Source organism: Rhinatrema bivittatum, chromosome 14 (genome assembly GCF_901001135.1).
Source record: "Rhinatrema bivittatum chromosome 14, aRhiBiv1.1, whole genome shotgun sequence".
Taxonomy (NCBI): Eukaryota; Metazoa; Chordata; class Amphibia; order Gymnophiona; family Rhinatrematidae; genus Rhinatrema; species Rhinatrema bivittatum.
The window spans coordinates 49548641-49564548 of record NC_042628.1 but is presented as its reverse complement, the minus strand read 5'-3'; the positions used below and the strand labels follow the sequence as shown (position 1 = coordinate 49564548).

The following is a 15908-nucleotide window of genomic DNA, read 5'->3' as shown; positions in this document are numbered from 1 at the left end:
TCACTCGCATGGAGAGGACAATATTCAACTGGAATTAGGTGCCTAATCATGGAGATAGGATCTAAGATCCCTTGTTTGAAATTTACACTGGATATGCAAATTTGCCGCTATGTGGTTATTGAAATTTATCCTGAAAGTGGCTCAGTCTCTATCCCCAGTGGGGTTTCCCATGATGTGCTCTTCCTCCAGGAGCCATCATACTAACATGGTGGTGGCAGTAAGACTGCAAACAGGGGTCTCCAGATTTACAGATATGGGCCCCAACCCCTTTTTTACATTGAAGTAAGATGCAGAATATGTCTTCATCATGGCAACCTATCTGTTTTTCTTTCAGAAATATATTTCTGCAAAACATCAGAAACTGCACATGTTTCAGGTTAGTATTAAAAATAAGTAATGAAACAAATGGACACCAAAGATTACTGTGAAAATCAGTGCTTAAGGAAGTCAATGCTTATTAAATTAATTGACACAACTACCACTACGTCAGGTCACTATTATCTTCTGCGGGAAGTGGAATGATCTGTGCTGTCTACTATTGTCTTTTATGTCGTCTTCATCATCATCATAAATGTTTGTTTGTGAGATGTTTTTCCAGCTGGGGAGTTTAAAGCAAGTTTCTGATATAGTTGCTCTCTATGGTGCAACACAGCAGATTACACATTTAGGGGTAGATTTTAAGAGATATGCGCACGCGTCCATGTGCCCGCGCTACCCAGCGTGCACACATGGACATGTGATTTTATAACTTACGAGATTCCAGTACAGAGCAATTTGCAGTAGTCTAAGCAGGAGATTACAATGGTTCAAACAGCAGTTACAAGGGCAATGTCATCCAGAAGGGGGCAGAGATGGCAGAGCTGTTGGAGATGCTAAGGTATGGCGTTTGAGGGTGAGTATGGAATCCAAGATGAAGTGCAGGCTCTGGGCTTCAGAGCTAAGGGTTAGTGTTGTTCCATCAAGGGTCACTTTCCTGCTGGAGTGGATTTGTGTATCTTGATCCACAGCATTTCTGGTTTTTTTGGGTTTAGACTTAGCTTGTTTTGACTTAGCATGCTACTTTTTCCAGAGTTGTTGAGGCTGCTGTTGGCAGAGTCTTGCTGTTTCCTCTGGCTATGCTGATGTCCGCCTTAAAACTTCCTAATTAGAATCTAATGTTCTTTAGAGGGCAACTTTCAAAGGCATTTACCATAAATGCACTATGGAGCTGCTGCTGCTGCTTGTGCTCATGAGTAGGGACGGCCACAGCAGTGGATCCAGTATTAGAAACTTTACTACACCTTTGACCAGGAGTAAAGTTTCTAGTATTAAGAAAATGTGGGCTCAGCCAACGCACCTGTCTGTATTGGAAAGGAATGCTTAATGCTCTCATTTACATGGAATTTCCATGCGAAGGCGCTGAGCTGAGCACACATTTTTTGAAGGCATTACTCCTTCCTGCATTGGGAGTAATGCTTACCTGCACAAAATGTTCATTTAAGTGTGGGGAAAACTGCATTCAGCCAATCGCACTTTATTGCATCAGCCTATCAATCGCAGTTTACTGCCTTGTAACTGCAGTTTGAACCATTGTAATCTCCTGCTGAGCCTGCACTTCATCTTGGATTCCAAAAAGCAGGGTGACCAGAACAGACCAATTTAGCAAATCTGGTTACAATTAGATCTTTTATTTTTGTCAAATAGTGAAACATTTTGCTAGAGCAGTTCTGTGGCTGATTCTCTACTGGCAAATAAAAACCTGAACAAGCTTGGAAACTTTTTCTGGTTTCATTGTTAGAAGATTTTGCATTAAAAACAGTAACCTGAGCACTGGAAAAATATCTTGCTTATACAAGAACTCCTGCTTTTGAATTTTGGACTTAAAAATGGCATTACAATTGGAAATATATTGTAATAGCTAGTGACATCACAATATTAAAAGACAGGAAAATTATTCACTATTTAAATTTGTAATAACCACTTTGATTAATCATTAATTTCTATGGGTCCAATATTCAAAACTAAACATTTAGTTAAGTTAGCCATATAAGACTTTTCCAGCTAACTTAAATGGAATATTCAGCATCAGGCTATGCTGCTGACTATCCCTGTAGAAATCACCTGCTGTATGGCAGGTCTAACTTATCCAATGTACATAACTGGATAAATCCGAATATCAGCATCTATCCAGTTAAATTAGCTGGATAAATAGCTCCATCCCAATCCACCCACTGTCCACCCACAAGTTATCTGGCTATCTACTTTGCCGAATAAGTACTTATCCAGCTAAGTGGCAACCGCTGAAAATAGCCGGATATTCAGTGGCCACCATTTAGCCAGATAAATCATTACTCATCCAGCTAAATAGTGCTGGATATTGGCCTCCCTGTGCATTGCTCCAATAAATAGTAAGCCAAGAAACTTAAAGTCATCAGAAAAGTAAAACACTCGATACTTGTAAGATTACTTATTTTGTGCCACTTCTTGTGGCACTTCCAAATTGTAATCCACTTTGAACCATATGTGGGAAGGTGTGGAATATTCATAGGTACAAACAAATGTAACTGACCTGCGCGCGCAGATTTACGTCTGCTTTCAGCAGGCATAAATCTGCCAACAAAAGGTAGGGGGGGTTAGATAGGGCCGGGGGGAGGGGGTAAGGGAGGGGAAGGTGCGGGGGTGGGGTGGAAAGAAAGTTCCCTCCGAGGCCGCTCCGATTTCGGAGTGGCCTTGGAGGGAACAGGCAGCGCGAGCCGGGCTTGGCGCGCGCAGGTTGCACAAATGTGCACCCCCTTGCGCGCGCCGACCCTGGATTTTATAAGATACACGCGGCTACGCGCGTATCTTATAAAATCCAGCGTACTTTTGTTCGCGCAAATTTATAAAATCTGCCTCAAAGTGTCTATGCATTTGTAATGAATGAGCGGGGCAGCGTTGTGTGGCCCTGTCAATTCTGTATTGTTCAGTTTGATACAATAAAATTTCTAACTGAAAAAAAAATAAAATCCCTTTCTTTGAACTAAGAAATCCTTTCATGTGGATTTGTAATTCCACCCAAGCCAATTTCTTGTTTGTATTTTAACAATGTATTGTCAGTTGAGTCTCCCTCACCCCATTTCCTGTGTTTCTTAGGAGGCTTCTCTGCACTTATGAAGTGCAGAGAAGCCTCCTAAGAATTCTCAATTAAATTAAGTGACCCCCAAAGAAGAATGAAAAGATAGAGTGGATCAATTTTTAATTGCAGGGCTGTGGTTTACAATACATATTCCCATCTCTGTTGAGTACAACCCATCAAAAGCTTTATTTTCTAGAAATTAAAATGTCAGATATGTTTAAATATAACTAAATTGTCCATTTTATTTTCTGAATCAGGTTTAAGAGCCATACTATGGCAGAAGCCACTACCTGAAGCATTATGGGTGAGCATTAAATTACATTTTTAGAATATATGGACTGCCATCCAGATGATAGCAAAGGCAATACTGATGGAAGAATGCTAAGGGCTCAAAGATATCTGGCTAAGTGAGTTAGGTGGATAAGACTTTTCTGGCTTACTCGCACAGGATATTCATCAGCATGGCTATGCTGCCAAATATCCCTGAATAAATTGCTAGTTAGCCAGATAAGTCTTATCTAGCTAACTCTAGATCTGGTATTGAGCAGGTTATCTTAATCTATCAATTTTTTGATTGGGAGACCAGAGAGTTGAATCAAGGCCGAGCTCTAGATATAGGGGCAGATTTTTAAAGGAGAGCACGCGGGGTACATTTGTGTGTGCTACCTGTACAAAAGTACACCCAATTTTATCTGCCGCACGCATATTATAAAATTCGGGGTCGGCGGGCAAGGGGGTGCACACTTGTGCACCTTGCGCGCACCGAGCCTAGGGGAGGCCCGATAGCTTTCCCCGATCCCTCCGAGGCCGCTCCAAAAGGATTGGATAAGTTCTTGGAGGAGAAGTCCATTACCTGCTATTAATTAAGTTGACTTAGGGAATAGCCACTGCTATTACTAGCATCCGTAGCATAGGATCTACTTAGTTTTTGGGTACTTGCCAGGTACTTGTAGCCTGGATTGGCCACTGTTGGAAACAGGATGCTGGGCTTGATGGACCCTTGGTCTGACCTAGTATGGCAACTTCTTATGTTCTTACATTCTTAAAGAAATTGAATATCCTTGGCATGAGATTTAGAATGACTGAGTGGGTTAGACACTGGCTGACTGGGAGATGCAAAGAGTAGAGGTAAATGTAGTTCATTCCAAGGAGGGGGTTGTTACTAGTGCTGGGCCTCAGGAATCAGTACTTGGACTGGTTCTTTTCAACATTTTCGTGAGTGACATAGTGGAAAGATTGTTAGGAAAAATTTGTGTTTTTGCCAATGATACCAAACTTTGTAACAGGGTGGACAGCCTAGAAGGTGTGGAAAACATGAGGAGGAATCTAGTGAAAGTCAAGGAATGGTCTAAGGGCTGGCAGCTAGGATTTAATGCTAAAAAATGCAGAATAATGCATTTAGGATGCAGAAACCTAAGGGAGAGCTACAGTGCTGGAGGTGGAATTCTTTTAAGCAGGATGAGTGGGATCTGGGGGTAACTGAATCTGATGATCTTAAGGTGGCCAAAGAGATGACGACAAAATTCAGAAAGATGCTTGGCTGCACAGGAGGATGAAAGGTTAACAGAAAAGGGGAAGTGATATTGCCCCTGTATAAGTTCCTGGTGAGATCTGTGAACAATTCTGGAGACTGCACCTTCAAAAGTATATAAACAGGATGGAGTCTGTCCAGAGGGTGGCTACTTAAATGGTCAGTGATCTTTGTTCTAAAGCATATGCTAAAAGATTTAAAGATCTAAACATGTACACCCTGAAGGAAAGGCAGGATAGTGAGGATCTGATAGAGACATTCAAACATCTCAAAGGTTTCCATGCACAGGAGGCAGGGGCGGTTCTATAATAAGGCAGGGTGAGGCGGCTGCTTCAGTCTGCAAAATTTTGAAGTGGCAAAAAGTGCCCTCCAAAATGCTCTGTGGCTGCCTCCCGATACATATTTAGCTAAATGTCGGCGAGGTTCCAACCCCCTGCTGGTAAACAAAATAGAAGATCCCGCATGCTGCCGGCGGCAGGAGGAAGAGAAGTGAATTCATGGCCGCCGGGGGTAGGAGGAAGAAAGCAGGCCTCAAGCACCACCAGTGGACCCCATCCCACCAGCGGCGAAGGCAAGAAGAGGCCCGGTGCATGATGCGATCATTGCAAGATCAGCCTAAAGGAAGTGCTAGCCCGGTGATTTTTTAATATTGCAGGGCCAGCAAGAAGGGGCAACAGCTGAACAGGCTCCTTCCTGCTCCCGGCCACATCATGCACAGGCCTCTTCTTTATAGCAACAGCAGCCCTGAAATGCTTCAATACTGACACCAAGAGGAAGCAGACCCACGCGTTGCCAACCAGCAAAGGTTCTCTATTAGGGTAGAAGGTTCTTCAGCACACAGATGGGATCAGTAACTGGTAAGACCTGCACTACATCACAGGGGGTAACAGAGGGAAACCAGAGGGGCAAGCAGGAGGAGGGACGGCACTGGAGGTCCGGGTCCATAGCAGAAAACAAGGGAAGGAGAAGGTCAGAGCTGCTAAAGCTTATTTGTGCATTGGTTAACACCAAAAAAAGTCTGAGAACCAGCAGGAACTTCCCTTAATTTTTGTTCATTTGTTTAAATCCATCAAGCAGCCTCCCAAGCTGTTCTTAAGCCACCCACACTGGCTTTTTGGTTAGGAGTATTTTTCGATACTGTGGGGCCAGCACAACAGAAGGAGCAGCAGTTGAATGGACTCCCTCCTGCTCCCAGTCGCGGTATGCATGGTCCTCTTCTTATCTTTGCTGCCAGTGAGATGGGGTCCACCGGCTCTCCTCTTCTTTCATTTCGGTGCATCCCCCCCCCCCCCACCCCCACACACACACACACATGTGAGCCCCAGGCCTGAGCAGGAGGAAGAGAAAAGGCTTCAAGGCTGCTGGTGGAGCAGCAGGAGGAAAGAAGAGGCCTAGCAGCAGCAGAAGAAGAAAATAAGAGGCCCCCGTCTGCCTGCTGAGCTCAGGCCTCTCACCACCACAACAAAAAGGGGAGATTGAGCCTGATGGACAGCATGTGTGGCTGTGTATGTGATAGAGCATGGGTTGCCTTAGAGACAGCATCTGTATGTATATGTATTAGAGAGCATTTGTGTGTGAAAGCAAGTGTATCTCTATATATGAGAACATAGGAACATAAGAAGCCATACTGGGTCACACCAAGGGTCCTGTCTCAAACAGTGGCCAACCCAAGTCATTAGTACCTGGCAAGTACCCAAACATTAAATAAATCTCAAGCTACTATTGCTTATCAATTAATAGCAGTTTGTGAATTTTTCCTCTAGGAACTTATCCAAACCCAGTTATACTAACTGTTGTAACCACATCCTCTGGCAATGAATTCCAGAGCTTAACTATGCGATTGGTTTTAAATGAGCTACTTGCTAACTTCATGGAGTGGCCCCTAGTCCTTCGATTGACTGAGACAGAAGTGGTTATGCTGAGCATGTCAGGTCAACTATTCATCTTGCAATGGTAGTTCAGGACAAGTTAGGGATCTGAAGAGGAAGAAGATGAACTTCGTTCTTTAGACTTTTTCCTCTTCCTCTTATTCCCTCTGTGACCCCTTAGACCCCCTCCCTAGAAGTCTCACCTGCCAAAGACTGCCTCCAACAATCTGATGTGAGTTGATGTAGAGTGATCCTTGCAGACACACAACTCATCCACTGTACCCTGCTGTTTCGCTCCTCCACCTGTCACTCCCAAGTGATCGCTCAGAAGCCCGCACAGACGTATCTACCTCCACACGTCCTCCTGAGAAGTCCCTGACTGCTCCTCCTCTGCAGTAGAACCTGAAACTATAGATGCAGAAAGCCTATCAGTATTCACATCCCTCACTCTGCACCCGAGAAGATGTCTGCACCAAGTCATACAAGGCGTCCACTAAGTATGCGACTGATGCCACCGAGCATTCAGCGCAATTACTGTCCATGCTGGGCTTAGCCTGATTGCCCTGCAGCTGCTGCACCCAACAAAAGCACACTCGTTGCATGAAGCTGGAACAGATAGCCACCCGTAAACTCAATGTGTACCCCTCAAAGATCCGTTTGAGATGAACCTCCAGCTTGTGATCCTAGATATCCTTTAAAGCTGCAGCCCCCGCCATGGGAATAGTTGTCTTTTTGGTGACCGCTGGCACCGCCACATCCACTTTTGGCACAGCAAAAAGCTCCAAGGTCTGCTCGGGCAAGGGATAAAGCTTCGAAATAGCTCGACCCACCCTCAGACCGGCTCCGGAAAACTCCACTCTTGATCCACCATCTTCTGCACAGACCTATGATAGGGAAACGCAGATGGGGAACTGGACCAGACTGGATCTGCCCCATCTAGGTCCAAATCTGTCTGAGGGAGTTTCAACCTTAGCTCACTGAGGGCTTGCAGAATCAACGGAGCTAATTTGTCTCTCAGAATCAAGTGAAGAATCTTGGGATGGTCTCCTTCAGACACCGGCATGTCATCTACACTATTCCCATGATCCGGGTCGCTCACATCTGGATCACCTGCTTTGGGATCAGGAGCCAGGGTCCCTGACAATAGCAGCCCTGGATTCCTGGGGTTCTCCGGGAAACCTACCGAATCATCCGTATCACAATCTGTCCGCAGTGGACACAACAGATGCTGAACCCCAGAGGACAAACTTCCCCGGGAGCAAACAGGGCCAGCCATTGGAGTTTGAACTCCAGGGGATGAAGGAGAGGGGGCCAGCCCTACTGTTGGTGCCCCAGACCCTCCTGCTCTGCCAAATTGGCTCGGTGGAGCAATAAAATAAACTCCAGAGAAAAGCTGCAGGGAGCCGACCCCGTAGACCTGCCACTGTTCAATTGTGAAAAACTGAGAGGCAGAGCCTCACCTGTGCTCCCCTGCCCCTCTACAGGGCCCGGGTGAAATGGGGAAAGTTGCGGGGTGGATTCCCCCATCCCCTCCAATAGCACGGGCAAGCTTGCTGGGAAAGCTAAGTTGGCCACCGTTTGGGCTCAAGGGCCTGATGCAGGAACCGCTGTCCCTGAGAGAAGCAACTTGCGTGGCAGAGGCAGCCCCACGTCGCCGAAGTTTCGTGGGGGGGGGGGGGCGCCTCAGAGAAGACCATTCACATCCGGAGATGCGCGCCGAGCAAAGAGAAAGGCGGCTGAAATTTGTGGAAACCGTGCGGCAGGCCTGGCCCCGATCCATGACCACGCAGCTGGAACGGGAATCCCCAATCCAATATGGAGATCGCCCTCAAAAATGTTCCCCCTGACAAAGAAAAGACCGCTCAACCCAGCTGCCATCTGCACTAAATGGCACTTTTTTTTTTTTTAATTTTACTACAGAGACAGGAGCCCTCCTCTCCAAAGGCTGAGGGGAGCTGTCCAGTTTTAGCCCAGCCTGAACTCAAAAGGAGATAGAGTCCCAAAAAAGAAGCTGACCAGAGCCCAAAAGCCACCTAGGCAGCCTCATGAAGGGGAGGGATCTGGACTACCAGATTTGCACCCCAAAGATCAAACTGGAGCGAGCGCACAAAAAGGAGCTCGTCCACCTCAACCAAAAAGGGAAGGGTTCTCCCCGGGTGCCCTACCCCTGGGAGGAGAGCTCCTAAGAAAAAAGAAAGAAAAAAAGCAAAAAAGGCAAAACATGCCAGAAACTGCAGGTTTAAGCACCAGCCACCATCTGCTGGAGACACAGAAATACTGAGGAACTGCAGTTGGCACCAGGGATTATGAAGCAGTATCAGCATAAACACAGTAGTTTGGACTGATCCGGGTACTTACAGGGAATTATGATTTCTTGGACTACTCATCATTCAGATGCCTCCAACTTCCTAAGTACGAAACTGCAGTTTTATAATCCCTCTCGTATTTTGAGATCTACCGGTACTAACTTATTAGATTTTCCTCCTTTGCGAGAATATAAGCTGCAGCGGACTCAAACTCCAGCATTCTTGTGGAATGGGCAGAATTAAGGGGACAATGATATGTAAAGTGTTTTAGAAAACAACTTAAAGCTTTATATATTAAGGAAGCTTTTAATTAATGTTTTTATTATTGTTCATTTGAAATGTTGGTTTTAGATGTTGATTACTTCGTCATGTATGCAGTTTTAGGAGTAGCCCATAATGCCAAACTGTATTGGAAGTTTGGAGCTCAATAGCATCTGTACCAAAATTCAGCAACCATTTTTTCACTTGTTGCATTAGTCAGGAACTTTGCACTCTAAAGATGACCAAAATGATAGCTCAGAAGCCACATCCCTTAAGCCCTTCCCCTTGTACTCACAAAGAGTAAAAGTTCAAATTAAGGGGCCCTCTCGCATTCCCCCCATCCTTCCGTGTACCCAAAGCCTACTCTATCAAAAGGGTCATCTGCCAGGGGCAGGGGTATTCCCCACTCACTCATTCCCTCCCTGCACCATTTGTCTTTAAGTCAGGGCTTCCCAGTGTGAACCCATTTTAGCACTTGAAATGTCACATGACAAGCAAAAGAAATTAGCAGAGGTGCGGTCTCCTTCCATCAATCACTCCTTACCTTCTCCATACTCTACCTGATCCATCTCAACGTCACCCCCTCCACAGGACTGTCTCTCGATCTCCTCCCCTCCAGTGTACTCAGTCTCTCAACCTCTGCTCCTCTCACCTCCCTTTCCCCCTCTCATCCCACAGCTGATTTATTTATTTATTTTACAGATTTTTATATACCGGGGCATGTAGGTAACATCACCTCGGTTTACATTCAAACATTAATTCAGCATAGCGCTTTACAATATAACATAATAATCCCCCTCTCATCCCACAGCTGATCCTCTCTCACCCCCATACCCTTCTTATAACCCCAACTGATGCTCTGTCATCCTCTACCTTTCACCCCATCCTCTCTCTCAACTCCCAGCCTCCCTTCCTCCTCCTCTCCAACCCTCTCTCGCAATGCCTCAGCTATTCACCTTTCACAACCCAACTCCTCTTAAATCTCTCACATTCCCCGTCTCTCACCCTCCATAGCCAATTCCTCTCCGCCTTATCCATCCCTCAAGCCCTTCTGCCATCACCCCTCTCGTCAAATAATCCCTCCTCCCAACAACCTTTTCCTGTGAGCCCTGGGCCAAAGGTGGATAACATCTGGTGGGAAGAGGGCAAGCTGATATCAGGGGCAAATTTATTCTCTTGAGTAGGTTCATTGGTGGGGAGGAGAAAGGTACGGTGGCAATCTCTAGTGGCCCATGCACATTCATTCTTCCCTTCCCTTCATGGCTGGTCCCAAGCCCAACGGTGATTTCCAGGGGGCAGCAGCATTACCATTGAAGGTCAGCTTGGGACCTGTGAGATAGTGCAAACTTGCAGGCCCTGCAGAGACTTTGATCCCTCCTCAGGCAGGGCTTCCTTTTATCAGAGAAATTCCTGCAAGGGAAGTGCCCTGTGATTGCGTGCTGACTCACAGGGCCCATGCTCCCTTCTACTACTAATGCTATTGCTGCTGGTGCCTGAAGAGGGCTGCCAATTGAGGCAATTGTGATCTCCATCTGAAGGTTTTCTAACCTCATTTAGGGTCTGGACCCACAGTTTGGGAAGCCGAGGTCTAAGTTTCACCCAAGGGTAAAGGAGCATCTGGGATCAGCTGGAGCCTTTTTGGAAAGTTTCACCGGTGGGATAGCAGCAAATGGGGATTGATCCTGCACCTGGATGATGACTCATCTAACAGGGTTAGCATTGGGTGTACGGTGGATGCCTCAGATTTGAGCTTTTATTCTTTTTGTGGGATGAGAGATGGGGCTTACGACATTTGGTACATTTACAGCATAGGGTGGAGGCCAACTTCCCCCTTTAAGCAGAGGAGCTACAAACTTAGATTATAAGCCCTTTTCGGACAGCGAAATACCTAGAGTACTTGAATTAATGTGCTTTGAAAAGTTAAAAAATGGAATATAAATCAAATAAATGTATAAATATAAGCTGCTGCACACAAAGCACTGCAGTAGCAAATATAACTACATCTGTTCAAATGCATTTGTTCTTTTTGTAGAAACGATACCAGCGACAAGGTTAACAGAAGAACCAGATTCAGGGGATCACGTGATGTACTGAGGGTGGAGGATGTGATTCCTTTCCTCTCGGCGGCCGATCCCTGAAATCAACCCCCATCTGCATCGCCAAGAACGGCTGCGAGCGCATCCTTTGACGGCGGTATTGCCCTCTTTATTCTGGTCCTAGCTGCCTGGTTATGCCGACCCGATCGGTAAAATTAGCAAAGGAAAAGGGAAAGACTCGCTGTTGCCACCGCAGGAGTCTAAAATGGCCGCCGCGCCTGGGTCCACCGACCAGCTATCTGCGCCGGTGATCGCTGAAATTAAATCTGCAGTTATAGCTGCCCTGGGACCTGAGCTTAAATCCATCTCTACAGCGGTAGCAGATATTTCGTCTAATCTTAACAAATTTGAAAGCCGCTGCACTGAACTGGAAAGCCGCGTCTCAGATACGCAAGATGGCCTTCACACGATGCAAAAGGAAATGGCGGCTCTGAGGGCCGAGCTGGATAAACATTCGGCGAAAATTGAAGATTTAGAGAATCGGTCAAGGCGATCTAATTTGCGGTTTGTTGGCTTACCCGAGTCCCTGGATGAGCGCGCTCTCCAGTCTACCTTGGAAAACTGGTTGGTCAAAGAACTTTCGCTGACTTCAGTGCAGGGCCCGCTGCGAATCGAGCGAGCGCACCGGCTGGGAATTAGGCGGGCCGACGCTGAGAAACCTAGGGTGGTGGTGGCAAAGATCTTAAATTTTGCCCACAAGCAAGAAATCCTGGCTGCTGCGCGCAAAGGCCGCACGCTCCAATTTGAGAATCACAGAATCCTTATTTTTCAAGACTTTTCAGCGGCGGTGGCGGCGCAGCGACGGGCGATGGCACCTGTTTGCACCCAGCTTTTGGCGCAGGGGATCCGGGCTTCCTTGATGTTTCCAGCTCGCCTGCAGGTGACAACCGAGGCCGGGGTAAAGTGGTTCACCTCGCCTCAGGAGGCCCGGTCCCTTTTGCGCGTGGCGGGAACGGAGGACGGGACCGAAGCGACAGCCTCGTCCAGCAGTTAATTGGCGCTGTAGCGAGCCATTTAGAGCTCCTGCTGAAGTTTCTATAGCCCTCCCGTTGTTTGCTCGGACACTGTTTGGACCGGGTGGTTTCAGGGCTGCCTATATTGGTATTTTATTGCAGCGTTGCCTGCGCAGGTTATGGGCTCGTTTTTGTGGTCCCCCCTGGGCCTTGCAACTTTGAGGGAGCTGTGTCAAGTTTTTTTTGCAAAGGCACGGATCCGACGCCGGAGTGGCCGGGCAGGCCGAGCCGCCCTCGAAGCATGTGTCAGGACCTCCCGGGAGTTCGTTTGTTCCCGAGGGGCACGACTTGGAGCATGGCCCGCAGATGGCGTGGAGAGTTGGGGTTTTTTCTTCCTTTCCTTACCTGCCTCTCGGAGTTCCTGCGGAGGCTTTGCCTGGGGGGTCCTTTTGCCTTTGATGCTGGACTTGTGTTATAGACTGACCTGAGGGTCTTGTGCTTTTTTCCTGTGAGTTGTTTGGATTTTTCATCATTTTTCATTTTTCCTCCGTTTTTCTTTGTTTCTCCTTTTTCTCCAGGGTTTGTTACGTTGCTCACATGTGACTTTGGACGGACTGAAACTCTATATGGGCTTATAATTGTTTATATCCCTTATAACAGGTTTTGCTTATGATTGCTCATAGGCCGGTCACAGTCCGAATGCAAGACTTTTCAAATTTTTGCAGAGCTGGGTGACTGTTTTCATACGGGGGGCCTTTTGATCTTATGTATGGTATTCTTTGATTTTCTCGTTGCTGTTCACCTTCTTATCTGTTTTTCTGATTTACTGTGGGTATCTTGATGCAGGTGGGGGGGGGGGGGGGGGGTGGGTGTGCTAACATGGTAGTGATCTCTTTATGGGAGCAGGGAGTAGTCCTCGCCAGGGGAATTGCGAGGGGGGGGGGAAGGGGGGGGTTTATTTCGGGGGGGGGGTTGGAGGTTGGTAGGAAGATACATGGGGTCCATTCGTGTGTGTACGCGCAATTCTGTAATCTCTTGCACACTCTCACTCAGTCTGTGGATGATTGTGGCGGGGGTTTCGGCTGGGAGAACCCTTGCCATAGGAATGCATTTGCATACCATATGGGGCAACTTCTCATGAAGTCTCAGTAGTAATTCAACTTCTTTAATTACTTGGAATGTCTGTGGGATAAATTCTCCAATTAAAAGAACAAAAATTAAAGCTCTTCTTAAACGACAGAAAGCCAGTATAGCGTTCCTTCAAGAAACCCATTTGACATATAGCGAACATGACAAATTAAGTAGAGTCTGGGGCGGGACAGTTTATTATGCATCGGGGACTACGAAGTCAGCGGGGGTGGTCATATGGATTAGCCCCCAGGTTCCTCTCCGGGTTCAGTCAGACATCAGGGATCCGATGGGTAGGTATGTTATCCTGGTTGCTGAACTACATGGTACAAAAGTAGTCTTATGCAATCTCTATGCTCCTAACAATCATGATTCTACTTTTTATCAGGAACTCCATCGCTTGCTGTTACCGTATGTAGATGATTGTATAATTCTTGGTGGGGATTTTAACACCATTAAGGATGATCAGTTGAATAGGTCCTCGCCCTCGGGCGCGAGAGCAAATTTTGGTAAAGGTCCGGCCTACCTGGAGCATGTGTCAGGACCTCCCGGGAGTTCGTTTGTTCCCGAGGGGCACGACTTGGAGCATGGCCCGCAGATGGCGTGGAGAGTTGGGGTTTTTTCTTCCTTTCCTTACCTGCCTCTCGGAGTTCCTGCGGAGGCTTTGCCTGGGGGGGCCTTTTGCCTTTGATGCTGGACTTGTGTTATAGACTGACCTGAGGGTCTTGTGCTTTTTTCCTGTGAGTTGTTTGGTTTTTTCATCATTTTTCCTCCGTTTTTCTTTGTTTCTCCTTTTTCTCCAGGGTTTGTTACGTTGCTCACATGTGACTTTGGACGGACTGAAACTCTGTTTGGGCTTATAATTGTTTATATCCCTTATAACAGGTTTTGCTTATGATTGCTCATAGGCCGGTCACAGTCCGAATGCAAGACTTTTCAAATTTTTGCAGAGCTGGGTGACTGTTTTCATACGGGGGCCTTTTGATCTTATGTATGGTATTCTTTGATTTTCTCGTTGCTGTTCACCTTCTTATCTGTTTTTCTGATTTACTGTGGGTATCTTGATGCAGGTGGGGGGGGGAGGGGGGTGGGTGTGCTAACATGGTAGTGATCTCTTTATGGGAGCAGGGAGTAGTCCTCGCCAGGGGAATTGCGAGGGGGGGGGGAAGGGGGGGGGGTTTATTTCGAGGGGGGGGGTTGGAGGTTGGTAGGAAGATACATGGGGTCCATTCGTGTGTGTACGCGCAATTCTGTAATCTCTTGCACACTCTCACTCAGTCTGTGGATGATTGTGGCGGGGGTTTCGGCTGGGAGAACCCTTGCCATAGGAATGCATTTGCATACCATATGGGGCAACTTCTCATGAAGTCTCAGTAGTAATTCAACTTCTTTAATTACTTGGAATGTCTGTGGGATAAATTCTCCAATTAAAAGAACAAAAATTAAAGCTCTTCTTAAACGACAGAAAGCCAGTATAGCATTCCTTCAAGAAACCCATTTGACAGATAGCGAACATGACAAATTAAGTGAGTCTGGGGCGGGACAGTTTATTATGCATCGGGGACTACGAAGTCAGCGGGGGTGGTCATATGGATTAGCCCCCAGGTTCCTCTCCGGGTTCAGTCAGACATCAGGGATCCGATGGGTAGGTATGTTATCCTGGTTGCTGAACTACATGGTACAAAAGTAGTCTTATGCAATCTCTATGCTCCTAACAATCATGATTCTACTTTTTATCAGGAACTCCATCGCTTGCTGTTACCGTATGTAGATGATTGTATAATTCTTGGTGGGGATTTTAACACCATTAGGGATGATCAGTTGGATAGGTCCTCGCCCTCGGGCGCGAGAGCAAATTTTGGTAAAGGTCCGGCCTACCTGGAGCATAATTTGCAGTTGGTGGAGGTCTGGCGTCTCCTGCACCCGGGGGAAAAGGATTTTACCCACATATCTCGGGCACATGGTACTCTCTCCCGCATAGACTACTTTTTGCTTAGCACACATTGTCTATCTTGGGTGGGGGAGGCGACTATTGGGGAGATTGTTATCTCGGATCATGCCCCGGTAGGGTTAGAGGTGCAGATCGGAAGTCCTCCTGCTACAGCTTATCACTGGAGGCTCCCTTACTATTTGGCGCAGGATGTTAAATTTCAGGAGTACCTGCGCGCACGTTGGGTAGATTATGCCGCCCTGAATGAGCAACATGTCGATGATCCAGTACTGTTTTGGTACACAGCTAAAGCAGTCTTATGAGGGGATATTCTTTCCTATATGGCCCACAGGAAAAAAGTGATAAACCACCGGATTTTGACCCTCACCACTAAGTTGCAGAGGGCCAGGAGTGTGCTTACTCGTAGGAACACGCAGGGGGCTCGGGTTCACTATTTTTCAATACAGGGGGAGCTCAACACGCTGTTACATCAGCGGGCTCGTAAGAGCTTTCTCTATTACCAGTACAAGCTTTACCAGCCCAGCAACAAGTCTGGGAAGCTGCTCGCCAACCTGGTTAGGGCAGCTCGAGGATCTCGATATATACCGGCCCTGAGAGCTCCAACGGGTCGCATCCTTACTGCCACAAAGGACATCCTGCATAGGTTCCAAGATTTTTATCAGGGTCTGTACACATCTGAGCAGTGGAGCCCAGAGGCGTGTGCCCAGTTTTGTGCACAAG

At 47.0% G+C, this 15908-nt stretch overlaps 1 long non-coding RNA gene across 1 annotated transcript; it reads left to right on the top strand.

Annotated features, from left to right (window-relative positions):
• Positions 1 to 341: 341 nt before the first annotated feature.
• On the top strand, positions 342 to 11202 carry LOC115076212. The gene is made up of 3 exons (XR_003852698.1): positions 342 to 376; positions 3352 to 3398; positions 11093 to 11202. It is a non-coding gene; the product is annotated as an uncharacterized LOC115076212 (long non-coding RNA).
• Positions 11203 to 15908: the final 4706 nt, after the last annotated feature.